At 38.9% G+C, this 27,472-nt stretch overlaps 1 protein-coding gene and 1 long non-coding RNA gene across 5 annotated transcripts in view; one reads left to right on the top strand and one right to left on the bottom strand.

The window, feature by feature from the left end:
• LOC120385332 overlaps window positions 1-5,773 on the top strand; it is a 28,080-nt gene extending 22,307 nt beyond the window's left edge. The window contains exons 2-3 of the long non-coding RNA XR_005589379.1: window positions 686-935; window positions 3,797-5,773. This is a non-coding gene — a long non-coding RNA (uncharacterized LOC120385332). The remainder of the gene's footprint in view (window positions 1-685; window positions 936-3,796) is intronic.
• Window positions 1-27,472, bottom strand: part of TMEM135 (transmembrane protein 135) — a 368,165-nt gene that overhangs the window by 53,934 nt on the left and 286,759 nt on the right. The window lies entirely within an intron of this gene.

The following is a 27,472-nucleotide window of genomic DNA, read 5'->3' as shown; positions in this document are numbered from 1 at the left end:
TTCAGATACATGTATTTTTAACTATTTCACCATTCTACAAGCCCCTCAAGTTCTCTTCCTGAGAAATCTGTCTTTTTTAGAAAGAAAGAAAGAAAGAAAGAAAGAAAGAAAGAAAGAAAGAAAGAAAGAAAGGTATTTTCTCCCTTCACAGATCCACAATGTTTGGCTGGATAGAACAGACTGATCACGCTCATCATGAACCTATTTAGATTTAAGAGATGGCGGCCACCAGGCCTGGGTAGTCTGTACTATATTTAGGAATATATGAATTCTCTTCCCCTCAAAGTAAATTGTTTATTTTTTCAACACAAAAAAAATAACTATCTTTGCCAACAGAAAGGTAGGTTAAGTATTTGACAATACTGTTCTTGTATATATCCTATACTCTGAGGTGTATTCCAAATATTAACATATCTCACAGAGATCTGAAATCTCTTCTCCAACTTTAAATAGTGAATTAAAAACAAGCTGCTTCAAGAGCAGCTTTGAGCAAAAGCCTCAGACATTTTAACACACTCTCTCACCATGCTGGGCTGATAAAGTGCTAGCATGGAGGACCTGGTCATAAAATGATATATTCAGTTAACAATCCAGCCACCTAGATTTTAGTCATGCCTTTTTTAAAAGGTCAGGTCTAAATCTATGCAATGAATAATGAGAGCCATGCATTGTTTCTTTCTGCCAGCAGCGAGCAAGAATTCTGCTGGAGATGTGAGAAAGCTGACATCAGCAGGCCTGAAACTTGCCTCTACTGTCACCTGAAGGAAAAGTCCCAGTAGGGGCATGACTTGAATTGTAGTCAATTGGAGATGAGCGTGCACAGACATGACAACTCTGGGCCCTACGCTAGTACAACCACAACCACAGTAATCATGATATTCAGGAATGAGAAAACAACTATAAAGGAAGAACTGCGTGTTACAACAACTGTTGAAGTCAGTGTACTAATTAGAGTTGTGTGAATAACTAATTTTTTGGTTCAGTTTCAAAAACTGAAAAAATCTCAAAATAATTGTTTCAGGTCAACCCAAAACAAATTTATTTTTGAAGTTTTTAAATGAAATGAAAATAAAAGTTAAAAAAAAAGGTTGTTTTAGATTGAATGAAATGTTTAGCTTGACCCACAATGAAACACTTTCATTTTTAACACCTTTTTTAAACTAAAATTTAAGTAAAATTTGAAATGGAATGTTTTGAATTGAAAAGATTACTTTTTTGGATTTTTTTCTGCTGAAACAATTCAGTAAATTCATTAAATGTTTCAGTTGACCCAAATATGAATTTTTCTGGTGAAAAAAAAAGTGTCACTCAGCTTTAGTGCTAATTCATTTTCCTCTGTAAAGCAGAGAACCTCGCAGACAAAATCAAGTCTAATAAAAATCAAGTCTGTATAATCCTTTAACAATGTCAGTGTTTTAATCTTAATTACGAGTCCAGAGGGTGTTAATAATATGCTGTAATTAACTCACATCCTCTTCAGCACAAAGTATACACCACTTGGGTACTTTAATTGGTCAAGTCACTATAAACTATACAACAACACTGCCTGTGGGTCTCATTATGTGTTGATTTGTTTCATTTAATTTCTTCTTTATCCTCTCTAATTTACAAATCCTGTACACTGGGAGAGTTTAATTAGTGAATGTCTATCAAGTATTCATAGAATGCAAGTTCACAAAAAGTTATTCCGACCTATTCTCCTTTTTTGCTGAATGTTTCGCCTGACTGATTCATCTATTTTTTCTTATTGAGTCGCTTCCTTCACTGAACCAAATAACCTTTCAACTACTATTTTTGTTAATAGTATCCCTTTAGATCAATGAAAATATCATGCAGACTCACAGAGAGTACAGTACGGTATTTGCATGTGAAGACACTCTAAAAGAACCATTCTGGCAGTCATAGTCACATACAGCTTGAGAAAATACATGACAAATATTTTAGGGTTACTTATTATAATCCATATTTCTTCTTGCAGTAAAACTGCTATGTTACAAAGTATTGTTTTTTAAATTATGTAAATCAATCTTATGTAAAAATTTGAATTGCCCATGATATAATATTTATTGTATGCTTGATGGAAATAATAAATAAATAGGAAAAAACCCTGTTTGGGTCACTATATCAAAATCCATTTTTTTCCTGCAGAAATCTGTTAAGTGTCCATACTTATGTATTAGTGATTTACAGCTTGTGAGAATTATTGAAAATAAAAATATTTTTATCACTACACAGTGATAAAACAGTAATGCAAAAAGCAGAAAGTAGGGTGTATGCAAGCAGGCATTTCTTAAAGAAATTAATCCTATGAAAAATGTAAGACAGCACTAATATTTTGTCTCTGTGGGAAAAACAGTAAAAAAAAATGTATTAAAATGGGCATTTGAAAAATAAAAAGAACAAAGACAATATTTTGATTATTAGCATGCTTTGATATTCATTAAGAACAGCGGGGTGGCTGAAGGAGGAGGAATTCCCACTTGGCTAACAGGTGTGGGGGGAAGCAGTCCCTTTCAGACTGATGAAGACTGCAGAGCGTGACTTAGCTATCAGCACTGGTGTGAAAGAGAAGAGGGATTGCCAATGATTGATGAGCGTGACTTGGATATCAGGGGAGCACCGGAGTAAACTGGAGGATGAATACAGATGTGTCATAATGTGGACTACTGCTGCTGAAAAAAATGATAAGAACTGTGGCACTCCATGTCCTGGTTCTTACAGGGAAAGTATATATTTTAGTGTAGAGTTTAAAGAGCTTATCAAAGGGACCCAGAGCTTGGGATGAGCACACGTGGTTGTATATGTACTATACATATAAATCAAATCAATCAATATCATGCAGTTGCTTTAGTACAATTAAGTACCCAAATCATTGAGTTCCTTTAAGTCACATTTCCAGCTACAATTGGTACAATATAATAAAGTGGTTTCCACACACTGCTTTAAAAACAGTTAGCAGCATTCATAACCATGCATTGTAGAATTTTATCTTTGTCTCTCAGATGCAGCATTTCAGTAGTCCCTGTATTGAGCTCTTTGAAGTGTGTAACCAGAGTCCTGCTTGGTACTATGTATATCCACTTTATCCACAGTGATTGATCCTTCCTGTTCCCATGCAATCTCTCAGGCTACCAATGCTGAAAAATTTAGATCTCCATGTAATAGGCCCAGATCCTGCAAGTTGGCAACTTATTTTGTTTCCTAATAACTTGGTGTTATTATGGAGTTATTTGCCTTCCGCAGTTTCTGGGCACTGGGTAAAATGCTTGACATTTTTCATGATGCCTTCTTCTATATTGATAATTTTATGCTCCATCTTAATTCATGTTTCAAATATCTGTACATTCTAACAACTGATCAGTTTTGGGGTCCTAAGATTACAGATTAAGCTAGTGTGTGATCTGACTTTTGGTTTCTGTCCAAAACCTTTGTTTCTGTTTTGAGTGATTGTTCTCATGGATTCCAGGCGAGGGGTACCATGTGCACCACGTGAACAAGATCAATTTTTTTTGGCCAGCAGCATCCATTGGAGCCATACCTGTGCCCTGGATGTCCTCTCCCCGCCACCCAATGGCAGAAAGGGCAGAGTTGGCCCGATTATCCCTCAGTTTCTTCTCACTGCCTGTGGCAATGAGGCAGAACACTTGCAACATCCACCTGCTTCTCTGTGACTCTGCTGTAGTTAGTGTTAGTGATTAGTTAGTGTACTTGTGAAATAATTAGCTAATTTTTCATTTTCCGCTTGGCTTAGTAACAAATAAATTTTTAAATATTTTTTGCTAATTTTTATTTATAGACAGAAGAAGCTGTTCAGCTGAAGTTTAGAACATTCTACTCAAAAGCAGGAAAGCCTCAACTAGACTGACTTACAAAGCTAAGTTGAAAAGGTTTTCTATTTGGTCATCTCGTTACCAACTGTTTCCCCTGACAACACCCATTTTCAGTAATCCTGGACAATTTACTGTTAGTTCTATAAGGGTTCACCTAGCAGCAACATCTGCACATCATCTTTCTTTCCAGAACCTCATTGTATTTTCTCACCCTGCAGTGGATAGATTCCTTAAAGACCTTATTCATGTTTCTCCCCCTGTATGTGTGCCCCCTCTCTTCTGGCTCTTCAGTATAGTATTAATAGGGTTGATGGGTCCCCCCCACCTTTGAGCCTTTAGCAACTTGTTCCATGTAGCATCTATCAATGAAGACTTTTAGAAGTTGTTGCATCAGCTCGTAGGGTATGGAAGATTTAAGCCCTGGGGGCACATATCCTTATAGATAAGGACAAGGTCCTATAGCATAAGGACAGGGTCACTCTTGGGCCTCATTCCAAGCACCTACCCAAAGCTGTTTCATGTTCCATATGACCCAATATATTCATTTCCCAGTTTTCTTCCACAAGCTTCACTTAACACCAGGGAAAGCTAAACTTCATGTAGTTGATGCAGTAAGGGCATTATTGCATTACTTTTACAGATCAAAATAATTCAGCAGCACACCTAGACTGTTTGTGGCCTTAGATGATCGGATTAAGCATCAGTAATATCCTCACAGAAATTATCAACATGGGTCTCCTATTGTATAAGAACAAGTTACACGCTAATCAGGTTAGAACACCTAGCCCCATTAGAGCTCATTCCACTAGAGGTCAAGCAGATTCTGCTACCTTTTCAAAGAACCATCCCTATTTCTAAAATTTGTAGAGTAGGTCCTTGGAGCTCAGTCCACACATCTACAAGACACCATTCTTTGACAGAGGCTTCTAGATCAGATGCCTGTTTTGGTAGGGTTGTCCTGTAGTCATTGATTGAGTACATCTCGTAGTAGCTACTTCCAAGCAGACAGACAACTGCATGTTAGTCACCAAGAGTGGAATCCACGGGGACAATCACTCGAAGAAAGAAGTGTCCCATAGTAACTGAGGTTCTCTGAAATGTGTTGTCCACATAAATTCCAGATTCTGTTTGGTTGAAGAAAGTGAGGGATGGTTGGGACTGCTCTGCCTTTTATGCCTTCTGGTGTGGGGAATGTGAGGACATCTGGGGTGCAGGAATGGCCCCTGTGGCCATTGCTGGCCAAAAGAATCTGATCATGCATGCCTGAAACAAATGTGCACCAAGAGTGAAATCCATGCAGACAACATCGCTTGAAGAACCCCAGTTCATGTAACTCTTCTTCTTGACAACACTTTTGGAAGCCTCTGGAGTAACTAGACCTGGTTTTGGTGGAGTTTTACTCATCATGATTTTTTCTCAGTTGCCAGACCTCCAACTGGTTTAAGCATTGCATGACAAACTTGAAATCCTGGTCAGGTCCTTGATTTAAGTTTTTGGAAACCTTCAACAGTACTTTCTCAGCAGGACTAGATGAATCATTGAGTTGTTCCAGTACAGTAATTTCTAAGTAAGTTCCTAACCTTAGAAGAACCAATTCAAAATCTGAACAGAAAATGAACAAAACCCTGTCTTGCTTATCTTGTAAATCTGCTCTACAATGGTCTTTTCAGTCAGTTTCTGCACAGGGCTTAGCCAGATAACTTCCAGTGACTTTATACTGTTTAATCCCAGTTCATTAGTGTATAATTAGGATACTATACACAATTTTAATTTAATTTCATGTTGAGATAAATATTACATTAACTCATACACTTATTTTTGTTAATGTGACAAATTGGTGAACCTGTTTGTACAATTCATGTATTCTGTCTGAGAGATTATGAACTCTCTGTATGTAGCTGCTAACTCCATTTTGCCTTCTTTTGTTGACTGTCCATCTTCATGCTGGGCTGAAATGCCAAAGGCTGGAGGTAAAAGAATAACAAGAGAAGATCGTTGACATTAAATGCTCTTCTATCTAAATGGAATAGCTCTACACTTGCTACCAAGCAGATGAACTGATTTAGCAAGGGAGAGGTTGCCTTGGCAATGAAGTCACCTGGCAGGGGTCTGTGACCACCTGAAGAAGCTGAGCAGGACATCACCTGATAAAAGGGACAAAAAGATGAGGGAGAAACAACCCAGTATGTAGCAGTGGACTCTGCCTATCTTCCTGAACACAGATGATCCCCCAAAAGAAGAATGAGCTCACAAAGAGCTTTGAGTTTAGGATGTTCATTGTGTTCTGTGTGATCTGTATTCTCTTGTGCTTTATTTGTTAAGTAAAAGAGCAAGGGGCGTTAGATTCCTGTGTGAAGTGCCTGTGTGTATTCTAAGCTTCATAACTATAATGAACCAAACTGAAAAACCAGAATGCTCACTCAGGGGGGAGTGTATGTTTAAGCGATGGGGGAGTCTGAAGGGTCAGCACTGAGCCTAGAGTCTTGGCAGAAGGTCTTCACTTTGGGAGTGGGCCTAGGAACCCCAAGAATTGAGCAGTGGCTGGACTTCATTCAAGGTGCTGGAGGCTTAAACACCCTGGGAAGTCCCTGAACAGCAGTCTGGGTGGGCCAGTAGTGGGAGCCCAGCAGATCTGTGACAGCCAATTTCACTTTATTAATCTAACTTTAGGAAAGATTGATTTAGAGGGTGGAAAAACCATAGGCAGGAAGAGAGTTCTCCAAAAGAGTCATTCTCTAGCATTCTGCCTGAACCAGCCTCAGCAGGGTCCGATACAAGCAAGAAAAGAATTCATGCACAAATGGAAATAACCACCACTGCCAACATTTAGAAAGCCCTAAAATAATCCTTTCTACCACTGTGCTGTCAGGGGTTCATTTCCATGGCTAAAAAAAAAGAAAAAAAAAAGTCTGGGACTGAAATGAAGCTATTTCCTGTTGTTCAGCACAGCACATAGAAACAGTCCAGTGTTCTTCACATATGGAAGAGGTTCTTGGTCTCTGAGGGACTCAGGATTCACTCACTGGCTATCTCACTAATGAGTTTGCCAGACTTTTCTGAACCTGCAAATATAAGGCTGTCAGAGTGAATGGAGTCTGAAAGCATCACATGCAGATGAGTACCTGTTGCTACTGAACAGAGATTTCAAGTGTGTTCCTATAATAATAGGTAATACCATAATGTTGTATGCATTTATATTTTGAATTTCCTGTATCCACAAGGCAGAGAAGTGTGAAACAGTTTCTATATTGCTCTAAGTTTAGGTATAGTTAAAAGAAAATATTTTAGCTGAATTATCCATTTGCCAGGTGTATGTAAAAAAATTCAGATGTTTGATTTTTCAATTGATTATATTTCCAGAGTTGGTCCTCAAAAATCACAGATCTCAGAAGTGTTTAAAAATGCTCTCTATTTTTCAGTTCTATCTCCCTCCACCTCCAAACACACAAACAAGTTTGTGGTTGTGAGAACCAGCAGGAGGAAAAAAGTCATTTTAGAAACAGGAAAACTTAACTGTAAAACCACAACAACTGACAGGGGAACTCAGATGTAGGACATGAAACTACGATTAACCCTTTTTACATAACCCCGTAGATTTTAATAGATGATGTCCCTTTGGAGAACCTATAATTGAATTTAGTAAACCTTACTTTTGCACATTTATATATAGAATAGTGCTTGTCGTGGATTGGGCAAAAGAAATCTGATGAGGTTCAACAAGGACAAGTGCAGAGTCCTGCACTTAGGACGGAAGAATCCCATGCACTACTAGACTAGGGACTGAGTGGCTAGGCAGCAGTTCTACAGAAAAGGACCTAGGAGTTATAGTGGACGAGAAGCTGGATATGAGTCAATGGTGTGCCCTTGTTGCCAAGAAGGCTAACGGCATTTTGGGCTGTATAAGTAGGATCATTGCCAGCAGATGGAGAGATGTGATCATTCCCCTCTGTTCGGCATTGGTGAGGCCTCATCTGGAGTACTGTGTCCAGTTTTGGGCCCAACACTACAAGAAGGATGTCGAAAAATTGGAAAGAGTCCAGAGGAGGGCAACAAAAATGATTAGCGGGCTGGAGCACATAACTTATGAGGAGAGGCTGAGGGAACTGGGATTATTTAGTCTGCAGAAGAGAGAAAGAGGGGGGATTTGATAGCTGCTTTCAACTACCTGAAAAGGGGTTCCAAAGAGGATGGATCTAGACTGTTCTCAGTGGTAGCAGTGACAGAACAAGGAGTAATGGTCTCAAGTTGCAGTGGGGGAGGTTTAAGTTGGATATTAGGAAAAACCTTTTCACTAGGAGGGTGGTGAAGCACTGGAATGGGTTACCTAGAGAGGTGGTGGAATCTCCTTCCTTAGAGGTTTTTAAGGTCAGGCTTGACAAAGCCCTGGCTGAGATGATTTAGTTGGGGATTGGTCCTGCTTTGAGCAGGGGGTTGGACTAGATGACCTCCTGAGGTCCCCTCCAACCCTGAGATTCTATGTTGCCATCCTTAGATAGTCTCAAATGCAATTTAAAAATATATATATAGCTATCTAAAAATTGCCATGTCAGTATATATTTTATAACCTCTTAATCAAAGGGTTTAGTAAATCTTAGAGCAAAAATTCTATGGTTTTCAAAAACGGATAAGTATTTTGTATCTTCAAAACAAGCAAAACTAACATGTAAACATTGAAGAAGGTGTGCAGAGCAGTACAGTCAGGGGGCTCAGCTCCTGGGATGAGTGACAACATCAAGTAATTCCCTTCAGTGAAGCGAAAAGGAAGAGGTATTATCACACAAGTGGAAACCAAAAGAAATAATTCTTCACATGTGGCTTGGACTGTGTGGTGGTTGGATATAAAATGCTTGCCTAAATGCCAGACTAAGGTTTACTACCGTTTACTCTATATGACATGACAACTGAACAGAATTCAAGGAACAAGAAACCAAAATTACACTTCATGGTGTGTATTTCAAATAGCACTTCATTTAGTGTATTTCAATGGAATGTATACCATCCATACTAAGTTCCCACTTTTGCAAGTATCAACTAAAAAGGTGGATATGCACAATAAAGGCTCACTCTGGAGATGATCCAAATTGTTTTATTTATGAATAAATAGCTTCCAGGACTAAGCTCATAAGTGTGTGTGTATATTAGTATAACTTGGGAAGTAGATCAAAGATTTCAGCTTTTACAAATGGGGGTATAATGCATCCCATTTTATGTACCTATTTTAATAAGTGAAAAAAGTTTAAACAGAAGGTAGTTTAGAGTGATTATTACATTGTTATCTTGTCAGCTCCGGATAGCTTAATTTAAATGACATTAGTGTTTTGGCAGAAAAATAGCAGCTTATTAGACAAAATAATATTGATATATGAACAAATATGGACATGCATGATAAGAATGAGGCTCAACAACTATACTACAACTGAAAGTTTGACGAGCAAGTGCCCTCATACCTCAATGCAGCATAAGAAACAGTTTGAACAGCAAAAGTCTGAAAAGCAAACACTACCGAAGTCACCACCCACACATTATCTTCTCTTCCACTGAACCCTCAAATAAAGAAGGTAGAATGATCCATACTGGATTTTTGAAACTCAACTGCAAAAAAATCCCTCTCCTATTCCTCCCAGGTACAATGGGTGAAATCCTGGCTCCACTGACGACAATGTCAAAACATTCCTTGTCCTCAATGAGACCAGGATTTGAGCCCCTATCCCTAAGCAACACATTAAAAATCTCTCAAGAAGACAAAAATATTTTGGCATCAAGGTTCCCATAGCATAAATAACCACAGATACAGTGCTTGAAACATGACTGCTGCACTTTCATTAAAATGTTGGAATTTCTCAGTTGGACCCCCGGCTACATTTTTGGAACCGATTCTACAGTTCCAAGCTCCCCTTCATTAACTTAACACACAGTTTCCTTTTGTTTCATATTTAACCTCCAAACTTCCAACTACAACCAGCACTGGTTTGTCTGCAATTTGGGAAGTTGAGTTCACTTATATCTATGGAAAAAGTCCCCATTTTTTAATTTACTGTTGAATATCTATGGGTGAACTGTAGGCTCTACTCTCAGCTACACTAAGGCCCCTTTTCTAGGCTGCGTGATGCAGTTCACAGATCAATAAATGGAGCATGCAAAAAATCAGATAATATTGGAATTTCTGATAGTGTTCATGTTTAGGCTTACTGCTATTTTAAATTTGGACTAATGTTGCTAAAAGGAATAATTTTAGCTGGCATTATGAGTAGCTATGGAGATGAATATTAAATTTGGCTACTGCATAAGCAGTAGGTAATTTTGAAAATGTCAAGAATGAAAGAGACAAGGTGAGTGAGTTAACATCTTTTATCGGAGCAGTTTCTGTTAGTGAAAGAGACAAGCTTTCGAGAGCTTGTCTTTTTCACCAACAGAAGTTGGTCCAATAAAATATATTACCTTAGGCACCTTGTGTATCTCATATCCTTGGACCAACTGGCTACACCAACACTGCAAATAAGAAAAAGAATGAAATATTACAGCTATTTTTGCTGGAAATCATTCTGCTCCCAATATCATTTGAGTTCAGCGTGTTCTATTATATTGTAATACAAAACCTTCATTTCTATAGTACAGCAAAGAGGGCAGAGAAAAAAAAACTGTAGAGGAGATGGGGGGAGTATGTTGTCCATAAGTATTGCAATTCAGATGTAATGCAAGATGTTCTAAGACTCTAACAAAGGACTATGTACAATACTTAATGTACAAAGCGATAAGAGAAGTCTAGAAAAAACACAAGGCCAGAATTTACTTGATTTTGTGGATAATTCTGACAGTGACACATTACACTAACGTTCTCTCTCTTATAGCAGACACATCTCACAATATACTAAGTAATAAGGATTACTTATATAATTATATAGGTATATAAATAAGTAAAAGACACAGTTCTTGACCAGAGGAGCTTAAAGTCTCAGCTAGATGTTAATTACAAGAAAATCATTTTTACATGTATGTAAATATACATTACTACATGGTAACTTAGCTTAGAGACTTTCTGTGGAAAAGACAGGAAGGCGTTAAATGACAAGATGGTGACTGGTTGGGGCAGAAGATTGTGTTAACTATCAACGGCAGCACAGATGAAGGTATGAAAACCAGGCCAGGAAAGACATACAAGGAGCAACTAAACAGGAAGCTTGTGCAAGGAGAAGGAGGAGGAGAAAGTGTATTACCTCGAGATCTCAGAGCCCTGAACTTGAGGACCAGAAGTTTGAACTTGATTTGGCAACTGAATGGATGGCTGTGAAAGGACTTGAACTGGGAAACAACATGGTCAAAGTAGCAAGAGAGGAAGGTGATTTTTGCAGTACAAACTTAAGAAGCCACAGGCTTGATAGGAGGAGCTTGCAATAGTAGAAGAGGGATATTTTGGACAGTAAACCCTATGTTAACAAACTCCATATTCTTTTAATAATAATAATTTTGCCCTGTTTATTATTTATAGTACCACATAATAAGTTTATTAATGTTTCCTTTTTCTTTTAAGCAGATAGTCATTTTAATGGTCTTTCTCCAACCAAAGACAAAATTTCAGACAGACACCTTCATGCCCACATGTCTACTCATCTTCCTGTACTTTCAGCTCTCAAGACTGCTGGATTCTCTACTGGTCACACAGAAGATGTGCACTAGCCTTAGTGCAGCAATAAGTTAGATGGATTTGCAACTAAGTATCATTTGATTCAAATTTAATATGAACATTCAATTGACAATACCTGGAACAAATTAAGCCAGAATGTCTGTCATTGAAGGCACACCATTAGGCAGCTGGAGGAACATGAAAAAGGGGCTGATCCAAAGAATCCCTCCATCACATGCTACTCAAAGAAGGAAAATTGATAGGATTTAACAACATAGAGGACACAGCAAAGAGTGGCCCAGGATAGACAGAGATGGCAGAGCCTTGTTTGTGTCCTAAGCGACATCTCACAGCACAGGATGGATTCAGATTTTAAAAATTGATTTAAAATTTAATGTGAATGTAAAGAACCTCATATTTTCTATTTCACTGATTTCCAAAATCCCAAATTTAGGCTGAAACTGTGTTCTGTGACCTCGTTATAATCCCTAAAAACCAGCTTTACAATAGAAATATGACCCCAAGATCATCATCATAATCTAACAGTTTGAGCTTGAACCATTTCAGACAAAACATTCCAAATTGGTGATATCCATTCAATTATAGTATTTTGGGGGGAGGAGGGGAAGAAAGAAAACCAAACATTGTAAACACATAATAAAGAAAAAAATATTTTGAAGGTACAACTCAAGGTTGTGTCCATTTATGTACAGATATTTTATTATATTTCTATCAGTACTATTAAGTTAAGGCATAGATGCTACAGTGGTTATTGCTCCAGAAATTGGATAGATACGAAGCCATTAAATAGGCTGCACACTTTTTGCATTGTAAACATGTATTTGTTTTCTGGTGTTGAACTCCTCACTGGCAAATGTCTTTTCACATTCTTAAATATGAACAATTGTCCTGTGTACCACAATTGTGTGATATAGATTGTAAACTCTTTGGGGCAGTGTGACATTGTGCAGTCTATATGGTTTTATAAAAAATTAATAAGTGAATATAATGTAACTGAGATATGCTTCATGCAAAAGGTCTCTTGTAAGGTATCAATACAAAGCTTATAATCTACTGAGTGTGATCATCCTATTTGTATAAATGTATCACTCCTGTATCTGAAACTAGAAATATGAAATATAACTCTGAGGGCCTATTGTAATTATGCAAAGTGTGGGCCATTAATGGTGGTTTGTAATCTTGATGACTCCCATTAACTAGGACCATTGTCTGCAAATGGCTGTGTTTTACCTGTAAGTCTTCTTGTATACCTGTGTGCTGGTAAGGGGTAAAGAAGGTTTGGAGTAACATGTGATCATGTCACCTGAACTGGAATCCATCTTTAACCTGGTGTCTTTCCAGTTAGAAGGAGGAGGTGGGAACTCAGAGAGGGACAAAGGGATTCCCGCCTTATGCAAAAGATATATAAAGGGGTGGAAGAAAACAAAGAGAGGAGCCATCATGAAGAATCCCCTAGCTATCACCTGAGCTGGAACAAGAGCTGTACCAGGGGAAAGAATTGTGCCCAGGCCAGGAAGGTATCCAGTCTGAGGAAAAAAAACTTACTGAAGAATCTCTGAGGCTGAGATTATCTGTATTCAGTTTGATTAGACATAGATTTGCGCATTTTATTTTATTTTGCTTGGTGACTTACTTTGTTCTGTCTGTTACTACTTGGAACCACTTAAATCCTACTTTCTGTATTTAATAAAATCACTTTTTGCTTATTAATTAACTCAGAGTATGTACTAATACCTGGGGGAGCAAACAACTGTGCATATCTCTCTATCAGTGTTACAGAGGGAAACAATTTATGAGTTTACCCTGCATAAGCTTTACACAGGGTAAAACGGATTTATTTGGGTTTAGACCCCATTGGGAGTTGGGCATCTGAGTGCTAAAGACAAGTACACTTCTGTGAGCTGTTTTCAGGTTAACCTGCAGCTTTGGGGCAGGTAATTCAGACCCTGGGTCTGTGTTGGAGTAGACGGGAGTGTCTGGCTCAGCAAGACAAGGTGCTGGGGTCCCGAGCTGGCAGGGAAAACAAGAGCAGAGGTAGTCTTGGCACATCAGTTGGCAGCTCCCAAGGGGGTTTCTGTGATCCAACCTGTCACAGGCAGTATGCGGCTTTTGGATTGCAAAGTCATATTCAAATCTCTGTCATGCTGTGTAAATAATTTTTAAAATATCATCTTTTTGGTTGTTTTCATATTAATTTGATGTTTAAATTGTCCATCCAGATGAATTATTTTCTGCCAAGAAAACAAAATGTACTCAACTATGTTTGCTTCCTGGAGCTCTAAAAATACAATGTTTTGGAGTCAATGTTGCCAAACTGCACTAAAAATGGCTTAAATGAACAACAATTACTTTTATGTAATAATTGTCACTTTAGGTGATAGCATGTTGGAAATTTATGAATAAAATATGTTTTCCTGTTGATTTTGTCCTCTTTCACTTGGGAAACATTGTATTTTGTTGTGCATATACTGTAGTACAGACAGTACTGTTCTGTTTACTGCATATCCCGGTGCGTGCATATGCACAGCAGTAATAGCAATGCCTGGGAACACAGTACGTCAGCTCTTTGCAAAGCCACATGGCATGCATTTTATACTTTGATTAACTGCTGGTCTTTTGGTTGACTGCAGGAGTGCCTCACAAGGGGGTCACACATTGGTTTTGGCATAATATGCATTTGAAAACTTACCTTTTTTTAGTGAACACTAACACTAGCTATTCTTTGAGTCTGACATGTTTGAATTAGGTCAGTTATTTCTAGTTAATTAACTTTACAATAATAGCAGATCAAATCCTTTACTTACTTTAAAACATTTCTGAAATGGATAGGAAAATAAAGTTTTAAAATAGGATTATTCAAACTTTTAATGTCCCAATAAACCTAATTATTGATACATATAAATTCCTCTTGCACCTTTAATTCAGAATTTTGCAAAATTTTGTTGGCATACCTATCAATGTTATTTTAACATATTTTATGGGGATTTACTATTCTTTCACTCTATAGCAGACATGACAATGGAAGCTGTTACCAACATTTTACAGATTCTTCTACTCCATTGCTGAACTTATGGAAAGATAACCTAGGTCACTTCTTTGAAGCACCAATGCAAAAGATTCTGGGGCACAGCTGAGATCCAAAAACATGCTTCCCTGGGTACTTCTCTGTGTACTGCTAGCATGCACCCAATACCCGCACTAAGTGTCCATGTATGCTCCCGTCTCTTCTGTTTTTCATTCTGGTGCATTAGACAGCAATGAGTATTTCACAGCTTACCTCAATGTCATTTTTTGGTTTTTTTTTCTAAAGAGTAGGAAATTCATGGCTGGAGGGAAGGGAGCATGGAAGGGACAGAAATCACTGCATTTCTTTGGCACCACACATTTACAGAAATCAGCCAGGTGCTGTGAATCCCGATGACCCATCCCAAATGGGTGAGAAATGTCCCAGTGATCATACTCGGAAAGCAGGGTGTGCACACAAGTGAACAATAATTTTCATTTACAGACATATATTGGACATTGTGCTAAAACAGTTTGAAACGGGAACACACAAATAAAACACCTGGTCAAATTCTCTGAGAAGGGGGTGAGTATTACTGCCTGTGGACACGTCTCCTTGCCCTTCCCCTCCCACTGACAAGAGAGGGATGGCTGTGGAATATTGAGAGGGTGTAACAAACAGGGATGTCTCCTGCATGGAATTTGGCAGCCGAACACAGGCTGAATCAGGCTCACTGTTTCCCCTCCTACACATTCTCCCTTGTCAGGAATTGCCAGGAGATTTTTGGGGGCCAGTGCAGGATCATCCAGCATGCTCCTTCTCTGCCCTGCCAGATAGTCCGGCAACAGCACTGACAGGGGCAGGAAAACAGAGTCACACCACAAGTGTATTTTCTTCTGTGAACTTTTGGATTAACACCGCAAGCCAGTCACCTCTCCACTGCTAAGGGACACAGCGTTGTGTTTGTACAACTGCCACAGTGGATACTTCACCCACCTCTGCTTCTCCTGGTTTCTGCAGAGTGCCTCAGTACAGGGAGAGATCAGACACCAGGGACGGGGAATGGTAATAAACATTTGAAATGGTCACAGGGATAATGCATCGCCATGACATTCCTTGCACAACCACATGGCTCCCTTTCTCTTCCAAAACCTAAACGGGCCTGCACACTGTTAGAAGTGTTAGAGATGATACTGTAGTATTCAGGCCTGTATATTCACCTGAGATAGAATTTTGGGTCTTTTTTGCCCATTTGCCTTTTGAAATTTTTACTAATATGTGTATACAAAAAACGAAGACAGTGTGTGTTACATCTGCCCACAAGCCAGATGGGGTGATAAGAGATGGAGCTAAAGTGTTCCTGGGCAGAGTGGGAGTGTAATATGTGAGCGTACACTTGAAGGACAGTCCTGCCTCAACTCCTCTCGCGAGATAAGGTCAAACAAGCAGTGGGGAGGGACAAGGGGGATGGAGAGGGGGAAGGTACAAGAATCACTAAAAGCCAAAGAAATGCCTGTCCCTCACTGAAGCACAATCTCACTCCTTACCCCTCCCAGGGGATACAAAAGAGGTGGTACCAAAGCCCCTAGACCGTCCAAAATGGAACATGACCATGAATTGCAAGGGGTGGGACTGGAGGCATGCACTACAGGTATAATTATGCCTGTTTAAGGAAACATTGCATTGTCTGCCCTTTGGACTTCTAGTCTTCTGCTTTCTGTCTGCGTAACAAGAACCAGGGGAGGGGTGAAGGGAATACCCCTAACACACACAAGCAACCAAGCACCCCCACTTTCCTTCCGCATGGCTATTGTTTATAAGGGGAAGGAAAGATGGATAAGGAGGGGCGGTGTTGGGTTTTTGCACAAATATCATAAAACTGGTCTTTCCCCACCTAGGCCCTTTCAGTGCCCACCACTCTCTCCCCTCATTTCTGCCCAATCTGTGCAGCCCAGGGATCATTGCTGCCAGAATGATGGCTGCAAAATGCACAGACACAGGTGCACAGTAACTGCTCATTAGTAATCTGGTAAAGAGTCCACTAAATGCTTTACAGTAGTTCACAGGATTTCAATTTAATCATTAATTTTAAACCTGTGTTTTCCTCCGGGAGCATGTTGGAGTGGGGTAGGCCAGCTTTAGGTATATATATTACTGGAGCAAAAGAGTATATTTCCGGGGAGTGTGGGGATGTATTGTAACTTACCGGCCTCGGGTTCTCGTTCCTGTAGCAGCTCAGGTCATCCTCAGGACCTCAATGGTAGGCTTCATCAACTGGGTCCACTGGGTAGAGATCGGGTCTCCTGGGTGTTGCTCCAGGACTTCCCATGAGAGACCCTGAGGCCTGCTCACCCTGCCCCTCATCTGTGTCTCATCACACAAAAGGGGGTTGTGAGATACTTCAGGCTCTGTACTGGTAGCCCTGGAGAACACCCCGTCAAGCTCATCATAGCATGGGCACATGCTACGCCCGCTTCTGGAGTGATTGTTGGAGTACTTCAGCTTCATTATAGGAGCCTCAGGTGCTTCATGCATTCCTGGCACTGGGACAGAGTCCGGTGAATGCCCAAGCCTCTAAGAGAGGTTGATGGTCCTGCCAATCCAGGCGAAGTCATGGAGGATGATGTACTTTGACTACACTTTGATCAACACCCAGGTGTGCTCTAGAGAACAGGCGGCAGCTCTTGGAACATGGTCCATGATCACGTGTGGTGACCAATACAGTTCACGGAAGAATTGATCTGAAATGCTTAGTGCAGGATACTACTACCACGAGGGGGGCCAGGGACCTTTAAACCTTTGAGTACGGATCAGGCAGCAAAGGGATCAATACATTGTGGGAATGACCCTGGCGGACTATTGATACCCATGACCTGGGTACACTCCTCTTGCCCCTGTTCACATTGCACTGTAGAACAGGTACAGGGCCATGCCAGAGCATTGGTGTGTACATACCCACACCCCTCATGCATGCTAGCTTTTGTTCTATGCACTCTCCTTCAGGAATGTGCATCAGAGCCACAACAATGCACACGTAACAGTGTACAGTTGCAAATACATAGGCATAGTAAAGGATGAGTCAAGAGACTCAAATTTCAAACACACTGCTTTTTAAAAAAGTCAACGTGCATATAAATACAACAGTGTTTTATGAGTATATGTGAAATACAAGGAAAAACTGATAGCAACTCTTAGTTCCTGGTAGTTATAGCTGAAATACTGTATTTTAAAGGGACTCATTAAACTTACATCATATTTCTGCCTCAAATAGTTTTATCTATTGTTTCAGACACCACTGAAAATTACTATAGTTGAAAGACTTTCAAGAAAAAATATATTTCTCCATTTTTAGTATGTGTACTTGGTAGGCGTGTGTCAGCATTTTGGTTTCAATATTTTCTTTAAATAGTGCAGTTAGCCCTGTTTGTGCACCTCTTTCATGAAGCAACACAAGAAAGGACAATTTTTTTGAAACAGGAAACTGCAAATGTAAAAGCATAAAAACTGGCAGTGGGACTCGGGGCAGGTATAGCACCTGAAACTGCCTGCATTTCATTTTTTGTAACTGATTAGCTTTCAACGTCGGTAATGATCCTTTAAAATGCTGTATCTCTTGGCAGAAGCTATTGATGAAAGGAAGAGGGCTGCCATTTCTCTTTCTGCAGGAGAACTTGCACTCTTCAAATAAGCACATACAAACATACACTAGACACACAGTGTGTGACCATTACCATCCGTGTTTGTACTGCATTAAATCACAGCAATATTCCGACTACTCCTTAATGAGCCTCCTCCCTTGTACAATCAATCTTTGTTGCTCCAGTGAACTGCTATTTGTTTTGTTAGCAGCCCTTCCAAGCCTCAAACTTTAGGACTTGTACAATTTACTATATTTTGGCATATGCTTGACATATCGGCAGAAAAATTATTGCGATTTCCAGCTTGGTTGCTCTTTAAAGGAGTGATGCTTCAGTCTTTACCCAAAAAAAACCTCCCATTGAAGGCAATGAGAATTTTGCATACCTTAGGATCTCAAGTACTAACTTGTAAGCAAACTGAATGTGAAATTTGGACCCACACACCACACCTTATTCTTGTAAATACTTACACATGTGAGTAGTCCTACTGAGTTCAGTGTCAATAACAGACTTGACAGCGTTCTTAGTTATCTTAGTTCAATTATTCACATACATGTTTGAATGATCAGGGACTAAATGCCTTTATAGGGTTTCACTGATATAATGTAAACTCATTTTTCATTTCAACTTGAACAGAAAAAACCTTTACCTTAGAATGTTTTGACATGGTGTAGTTATTCATTACAATTCCAATGTACTTCTTCTAATTTATTTAATAGATTTCATACACTTTAAGACCAGAAGGGATCAGTACATCATCTAGTCTGACCTCCTGTATATCACAGGGCACTAAATTTCACCCAGGCATCTCTATATTAAAGTCAAGGATTTTTAGTTAAAACAAAGCATTTTAGTGCTCACGAAACTACACTGTGTGCCATAGCGGAGAACAGGAGAGACCAAAGTGCTATAAATGTCTAAGGCCCCTGCAATAGCAGGAAATTCATCAGGCTCATTTAGTATTTGATTCAGTGATTTAATAATTGATGCAATATTTCTTTAGTTTCTCATTGGGCAGTTACATATCCCATCCTCTCCTTCAGATTAAGTGACATTCTGGCTCCATTTATGTCAGTGGGAGTTTTGTCAGTGACTTTAACAGGGCCAAGATTTTACCCTATGGGTCCAATCCTGCTCCTTCTAGAGCCAGCAGAGATAGTGCCATTGACTTCAGTAGGAACAGGGCCAAGGCCTAAACCATTATTGTATATGAAACTGATCACATTTTGTTGGTTTGAGACTACAGCTATCTAGGCTAAAATTATTAAAAATCCCCAGAAACATTCTCCTCATGTATTTTCTAGTCAATATATCCAAAATACAGCAGACAATAAAGTATGTCTAATTATACAGGTTATGAGAAAATATCCCTAAAACCTAAATTTCACAGAACTGGAAACAGCAATATAAAAGCTGCTTTATAAAGTATAGAACATATGCCAGTAGAAATAATCTATGACATGGTCAGCTGTTTGCACAGCATAATTTATATTCTTCTACCAAAATACTAATGAAGTGTAAGCAGAAGGTAGAATGGAGAAGAATGATGTAATTTAACGTTTATAAAATTCCAGCCATTTCAGCCATTTGGCAGGCTTGAAATTATGTGCAGGATATATTGTTTGATACCATGTTTTACACTGACATTTTATCTTAGGGCAAAAAGCCAAATGAAAGACCACAAACATCTACCCACAAAGTAGCTTTTATTTGACTATTCCAGTCAGCAATTAGCTCACAGGAACAGAATTCTAAGTATTTCCAATGTCTATAGTTAAAAATATGCACATTACTAAAATGAAAGATAAACATCACATGTCCCATGCTACAAAAACTCTCCGAAGACCTATGTTACGGAAACATTACATTAGGAATATACAAAACCTATACAACTTTTGTACATAAAATATGCAGTTGTGTATTTTGGTGCAAAGTTCTTTTCATATGCACAAGGTTATTTGTTTTATAGAAATACATTTTACATTTGTTTAAGTTGCCTTCTGCAAAACTGAGGCCCCTGATATCTCTTACTAACATACAGTCAATAGGATTACTTATGTGATTAAGGACTACAGGATGGGGCCTTACGTTTCATGACTATGATGTCATCCTCAGGAACTACAACTTTTTCCACTGGGGAAAAATCCAGCCCATTGAATTGTAACAGCCAATCCAACAGAGTCTTGCTGACAAAGCACAAGATTGGGAGTCAAGCATTCCTGAATTCTATTCCTACCACTGCCTGGTCACTTCCTGTGTGTATGTGCTCCCATCTGTTAGACTGGGATAATACAGCATTACCGAAATGCCAAGCATTCCTGAATTCTGTTCCTACTACTGCCTGGTCACTTCCTATGTGTCTGTGCTCCCATCAACTAGAATGGGATAATACGGTATTACAGAGATGTTAGAGATCAATTGGGTAAAGTTACTAAAGAATTTGAAGATACAATCCTTTGTAAATGTGAGGTTATTATTACCCATTTCAAAACTTCTTACTCAGGGCAACTTTTTTTTTTAAGTTTTATTTTATTTTATGTTGAGAGATTTTGGTGCTTCTGATTTAAGTTTAATAAATAAGAAACCAGATATAAATTCGTCAGCTAGGGCAAAATTAGGTATCTACTTTTTAAAATAGAACAACAGAGCAGCAGCATAAGCAGAAAGGAAACGCTTGAGGAGAGGAATTTAGAGATAGGGGAGAAAGGAAAGCAACAGGAATAAGAGCAGCATTCAATCTGTTGCACCTAACACACAAAGTGTATGCATAAGAAACAACATGCAAAATGCCTTTGGGGAAAGATTGGGGGTGGGAATTAGAGCAGAGTAAAAAGCACCTTTCCCTTTCTTGCATGAACTGCTGGTTGTTCATCTCCTTTTTCTTTTTACAAATGGCAACAATATGCCCACTGCGGTTTTATGGGAATAGGTCTTTTGTCCAGCTACCTGGAAGATAAGGTTTGATGCCCATTTATGGGTTCTCTGACAGCAGGTGCAAGAAGGGGGAAAGCTTATAGGGATGGACAGTGGGGCCAGGTAAGGAAAAGGTCATTGCATAGCCCTTGCTGCCAAATGGAAGAATGTGTGCGTGGGAATTGGGGGGGGGGGGGAGAGGTATTTATACCATATGCAGTCACAGAGAGACCCTTTTTACCAGAACTGGGCTGGCAACACCCACCTATGAACTTTGCAAAAGGACTAGTTCCCTTTTGACCAACTGTCGGCATTATGTTACTTGCTCCTCAGGGAGCTGGGAAGGAATTTTTCACTCACTGCCATATTGGCCAAGGCTTTCACCACAGCTGGTCTGGTATTTATGGAGTTGAGTATGGGGGTTAGGTTATAATGCCACAACTTAACCTGTAAACTTGTGGCAGATGTCCAGGGCAGGTATTATTCAATACAGAAGGGATACAGTTATCAGATACAACGGATTAGAAAAGGATTTGAAGGAAAATCTCTCTTATGGGAGTTGAATAGGGAGGCTTGAGGCTCCTAAGTCTCATTATTAGCGAGCTGACCCTCCTTCCTTTTCCTGGCCCCCTTTAAGGGAGCTGAGGAAGGGAGTTTGAGGCTCCTCCATCTGGATCAGCAGGGAGCTGACCTCCTCCTGTGCACTATATGTTGCTGAGTACTTCCAGATATTATAAGTGAATAGGGCTGCTGCCTGATTAAACGACATCCATGGCTTCCTGTCTTTCTTCCAGCATGGACGGACAGAGAGAAGATGTTTGAGAACACATCCTCAAGCTTGGACTCCCTCCCTTCCCTCTCCCCCATCCCTGATTCTACTCAAGAAAGAATAGAAGGACACTTCAAACCTGGATTGCAATTTTCCTGGCTTAAAAATGAAGTGCCTTGTTATGTAGTATTATAACCAGTCTTATACCACTTCAAAGTCACTAAGCCTCAGGTAGCAATTCCGTACCACACTCTAATTTCTAGTAGTAAATTACATACTGCAACAGGAATACAGAAAGGATGGTTTTCTAGTTAAGGCACTGGAGTGGCCCTCAGGAAATCTGGGTTCAATCTCATTTCTCCCAAAGATTTCCTATCTGAACATTAGCAAATCACCTAATCCCTCAATGACTCAGTTCTCCATCTGTAAAATGAAAACAGTGCTTCAGAGATGTGTGAAAGTATAAATTAATGTTTATGAGATACCTACTATACAGAAAAACGTGTAAATAAAAGCAAGAAAATAGTATATACAGAACTGGAAATTTAAAAGAAAATTATTTAGCATTCCTAGAGATATAAACTATTGCAATCACTGATGACTACTTGAAGCAAAGCGCACCCAGAATTACTTTTAAAATCATGTAAAAATAAAATACCACTCTCAAACCCTATGAATGGATCTCTTTAGATTCAGGATTAAAGCAGCCGGAAGTCTCCTCTGCACTGTTTCCACTTTGAGACCTTGGCACTTTTACGCCAGGATCAAAGAGAGAGAAATCAGATCCATGAAGCTCAATTGCTTTCCCATCATCTGACTTGTAACATCAGCCTTGTTCTGAACAGTGCCTTAGGAGCACCAAACCATAAGGGCAATGTGCTACATTGTTGTTGATCAAATCACTGCAGAAAGCATTCCAGGGCAGCTGGGACACACAGGTCCTCAGCAGCAACAAGCAACTTATTCTCTAGGGCCTGAGAACCAGAAGCTATTTCCTCTCTTTTATTTTGCATGTTAGGATGACAGAAACATGATAAATAGCCAAAGCCCAGTCACATCAATGTACTAGAAAGACAAAAGGGCTTTGTGATTGACAGAGGGAACCTAGAAAAGGGGAGGAGACCCACTTTTTCTTTCTCTAGGGATGGCTCTAAACGGAGATGCCTGAAATTGTAGACGTTAAAAGCTTCTCCCATTACTACCAGCTCACCTTGCAGGTAAACACTTTCCTGGTTCACTGAATCACAGTCACATATCTGAAACAGAATCCCCACTGAAAGCTGATAATGGTGGAAAAATGCTGTCTGTTGTACTGCTGTAATTTTTGCATTGCTTGTATGTAGGCAGTGTACTTCCTCTCTTGTGTAGTCCCTGCAATTGGATCTAACCAGATGAAAAACAATCCACTAAAGAGAGGACAGAATTTATTGTTATAAGAGGGCAGGTTTCAATAAATTCCAAGTCTCTATCTACCATATGTCCGAAAATGACTGAACAAGGGGAAAAAAGAGTGAATCTAACCGTTAGTTTATAGTTAATGGTTAGCATTTTCTTCAAAAGTGTTAATTTGGTGGTGTGGCAAATGCAACGAGCTATCAAGAACTATTGTGTGATATAGATTTACATACTGGTAAATAAATGCGGCAATGGAATTACATACTATATCTGTGCCAAGATTTTTCTGTTTGCCTTAATGATAAACACAGTGCACACTAGGACTAAACCTACATTTTAAAACTGCCCATAACTTCCTCAAAAAATAAATTCATGCTAAGTCTAAAAGTGGTTTTGTTGTTGCTATTGAAAGTCAGAAACATTTCTCAATCTCGAGTTATGGAAGAGTGAAGGGGGGGAAGACTTTTCTTTTACTGTCAGAATATTTTATTGACTTTTGGTGCTCTTGTAACTCAAAAATGGATGTGCCAGTTTACTTCAAACACACAAAATGGATCTTTGGGCTGAATATGAAAAGCTTCCATCACAAAGACACAGTTTCGAGTTCGGAGTGACTGAAATTGGATGTTTACACTGGAACCCCTTCTCTCACAGAGGATCAGGAAAGCTTACTACAGCAGTCTTTTTACATATTGTAGGATCAGAAGCTGAACAACTACTTTAATTAGTGGAAATCACAAAACAGATTTACAAAGTGGAACAAAGACTTCAGACCATAAAAAGTAGGTTTTTCATCTGGGTCTAATAGAAAGGTAATGTATTCTTAGGGAAATGTGGAAGATTCTAAATAGTAGCTCGAAGATGAGAATACAATGCTATCAAGAAAGGATTCAACTTTCCATCTCAGTGCACAGAAAATCTCTTTTTCAGTGTGAAGGAAATAAAGTGAGAAGTACTGATGAGGATATGCAAAATCTCCTTTAAAAACAACAAAGGTTGCTCGAAGGCTTGGATGTCACTAATGTAGTGTCTTTCTTTTTAAAAGAAGCCAAAGGGGGAGAGAGACACTTCGACTCTGGGTATATTGTTTGAGAGTATAATTAAGGCTTATGTAGTACAATACTTGGATAAGTGTAATTGGCTAGGTTCAAACAACCACATCTCTGCAAGAGAAAATTGGCGGGAGGGGCGGGGGGGGCGGGAGAAGAGCTAAAGATGACCCGATACACATAAATTAGATACCTGGATTGTCCAAAATTGCTTTCAAATAAGCTCTTTCAAGAAAGGACTTTATTAAAAGCAAGATCACAAAACAGGCATCGTAGTAAATGATACAGTTTTCTCCTAGTTCTAGCCCTTTAATTGTATTTTCTTCCTCATTCTTGCAGGCCTTACTCTTGTTTGATCTTTATTTTTCTACTCTGGATACTATCCTGGCTCCCCTTCTTATGCCTCTATCTTCTCTGGTAAGGCAGCATATCTGGCGTCTAAAGCAGATGAATGAGTCAGGAGATTTGGTTCCTGACTGTCAATGACTCGCTGTATGACATTGGGGTATTTAATTAATCGCTGGGACTCAGTTTCCTTATTTATCAAATTTGGATAATACTTTGAGACAAGGTTCAGGGGCACTATCTAGTCTCTGATGAACAAGGAATTAACTCCAGTTCAGCTTCCCTATCCTCTTGGACAAGTGCTCAAGAGAAAGTTTACATAAGTGGCTGCCGGGCAGACAGACAGGAAAGAATGCCATTGAGAAGACGACTTCCATATCAGGGGAACGGGACTGGTTGAATGTACTCCAGCTGATGAATTTTTATTTTCCTGTTATAAAAACTGCCCTCTAACCACCTTCAAGAATAAATGTTAGAAAAAGATCCTATGGACTTTTGCTGCTGAAAAATTACACCAGATTACAAATATTTATTTGTCTACTTAAAGTAGTAACACTTGCAATATAGAGCATTTTTTCTGATTTTGTTCTCTATTTCACAAATATGTTTTCTAAAATTTCTTACCAACAATATACTTGTATTTCTTTACATTATATTTGGTGTGGTATGATTGCCAAAAGTCAAAGGAGGTTTAAGAACTAAAACAAATACACAAAAAGGACTTCATTGAAGCTGGTATGCATTTTCTCTGAAGAAACTCTTAATATTATGGGCAATAGGCCATTAACAATTATGGACAAAGTGACTAAAGTTTCCCTTGAGTTATAATCAAGAAAGTAACCTAAAAACGCTTGATCTATTAAGAATAAAACAAGCTTTTAGTACTAGAGAATATTTTATGATTCTAAATGTCTGTATTTAGAAAGTACTCATGAATATACAAAATAATGTAATTTTTGAACCTTACTATATTTTTGTTCATCATAATTTATAATTTTTACTATCATACTAGATTCTCATGACAATTTGGAAGGGACCAGAAAAAGCCAAGATTAAATTAAGAGTCATTTGCCAAGAGTTTGATTAAAAAGCATATTTTAAAGTTTGAGAGAAGTATAATGAGACAATATAGCTGAATGGCGTAGATCCAACAGTACATATGCAAATGAGTAGCACACTAGTAGTAGGAAGGTCATATATTTTACACTTACGATCAAAAAAAATTACAGAGATCTTTCTTTCAGAGGGAGAAAAATAAAGTCAGCAAATTTCAACTTTCCTCCCAAATCAAAGGAGAGCTCTGAAACACTTTCCTGAATGAATAAAAAAATACAAACAAGGTATCCCTACCCCTTCACTAACTGGTCAGTGTCTCAAAGAAAATTTGCAAAGTCATTGCTGAGTCCTGTACTTTAGAGCAATGAACAGATGGACTTTCAAAAAACAACGTAATTTATATAAAAAATAAGTGAGAAACTATTTCATAACGTTTTGCACAATCTGTCAGTGTAGGGAACTGTTTCATTATATTAAGACTAAACGTTCCCTGCCTTAATTTTATCTCATTACTTTAGGTAATAACCCACTATATTAGTAAGTATATTTATATTATACCCCTCACTGTAATATCTCAACAGTTCCCTTAAAAGCTAAATGTTACAAAACTATTTCTCGCTGTACACTGTATGAGCCGAGGCTTTTGTACGAAAAAAGGCATGTGCTCATAACAAGAATAGCAAAATTCATATATGCAGAAAGGGAACAAATTAAGGTTGCAAGAAAATACATATTTCTAACATTTCCTAAATTCCAAATGCTTTACTTTGCAACTTTAACATTCTTTTAACTAGATTAACTACAGATTTCACTACCTGTAGCAGCTATAACTGGGATGATAAAGAGCTAATTCTTGCTCTGGAGAAGTACAAAATTCTCTCTCTCCAGAAGTATAGACACTACTAGGGAGATCTCTGGGAAACCCGACACAGCTCTGTCATTAAGCCTTTCTACCTGATAATAAAGCTCAATTAACCATAGCTAGGACAGCTATCAAGTCTAGAGTGCTGGACTCAGCTGATCAGAGACAGCTTATCTAAAGAATTTGCAGTTCCCCTGTTGATCTTTATATCCTTCTAGCTTACTTTATATCCTATATCCCAATATATACTACTTTGGTACATGGGAAAGGAAGTGGCGCATACTTTTCAGTGAAACACACACATCCACAAAATAACAGTATGTAGGTATATAAAACACCATTCCACATCAAACTCCCATAGGGGGACAAAGAAATGACAAGAAACAGAAAATGTATCATACAATTTTATCCCTGTAAAGCTCCACACTACATGTGCATGGACAGTCCCTCCAATTATTGGAAGCAGTTGTAATCGGACTGGCTTTTGTACTCGTTTTGGTGGCCATGTCCAAAGATACGGTATTTTGACAACAGGATAAATATACCAAACAATAAGATTACTGGACTCTGTTTTCCCCATTCTACTAAGAATTTTCCATTTAAACTGTGTTCACACTTAATGATGGAAAGAAATGTGATCATTGGAATTTGGGAATGAAATATACTACCTTCCCTTGCTAACTAACCACAAATAGCATGACTGTTAATGCCTATGGAGAAGACACATAAGGATACGGAGAAAGAGCAGGGGCATTCACAGGGGGGACGGACCAGCAGGGGCATGGACCCCCAAATAATCAGTAGGGGCACAGAACTCCTCCATCTCTGGGGCTCTAGCGAGAGCGGACAGCTCCTCTGCTCCTGGCTGGAGAGCAAGCTCCTCTGACCTCAGGGTTACAGTGGAGGCACAGAACATGCCCCTCCAAAAGCAGTCAAATTTAAATTCCTGTGCACACCCCTGAGAAAACG

This window comes from Mauremys reevesii, linkage group 1 (genome assembly GCF_016161935.1).
Source record: "Mauremys reevesii isolate NIE-2019 linkage group 1, ASM1616193v1, whole genome shotgun sequence".
Classification (NCBI taxonomy): domain Eukaryota; kingdom Metazoa; phylum Chordata; order Testudines; family Geoemydidae; genus Mauremys; species Mauremys reevesii.
Note: the sequence above shows the minus strand (reverse complement) of the source record. Positions and strands in the feature narration are given on the sequence as shown.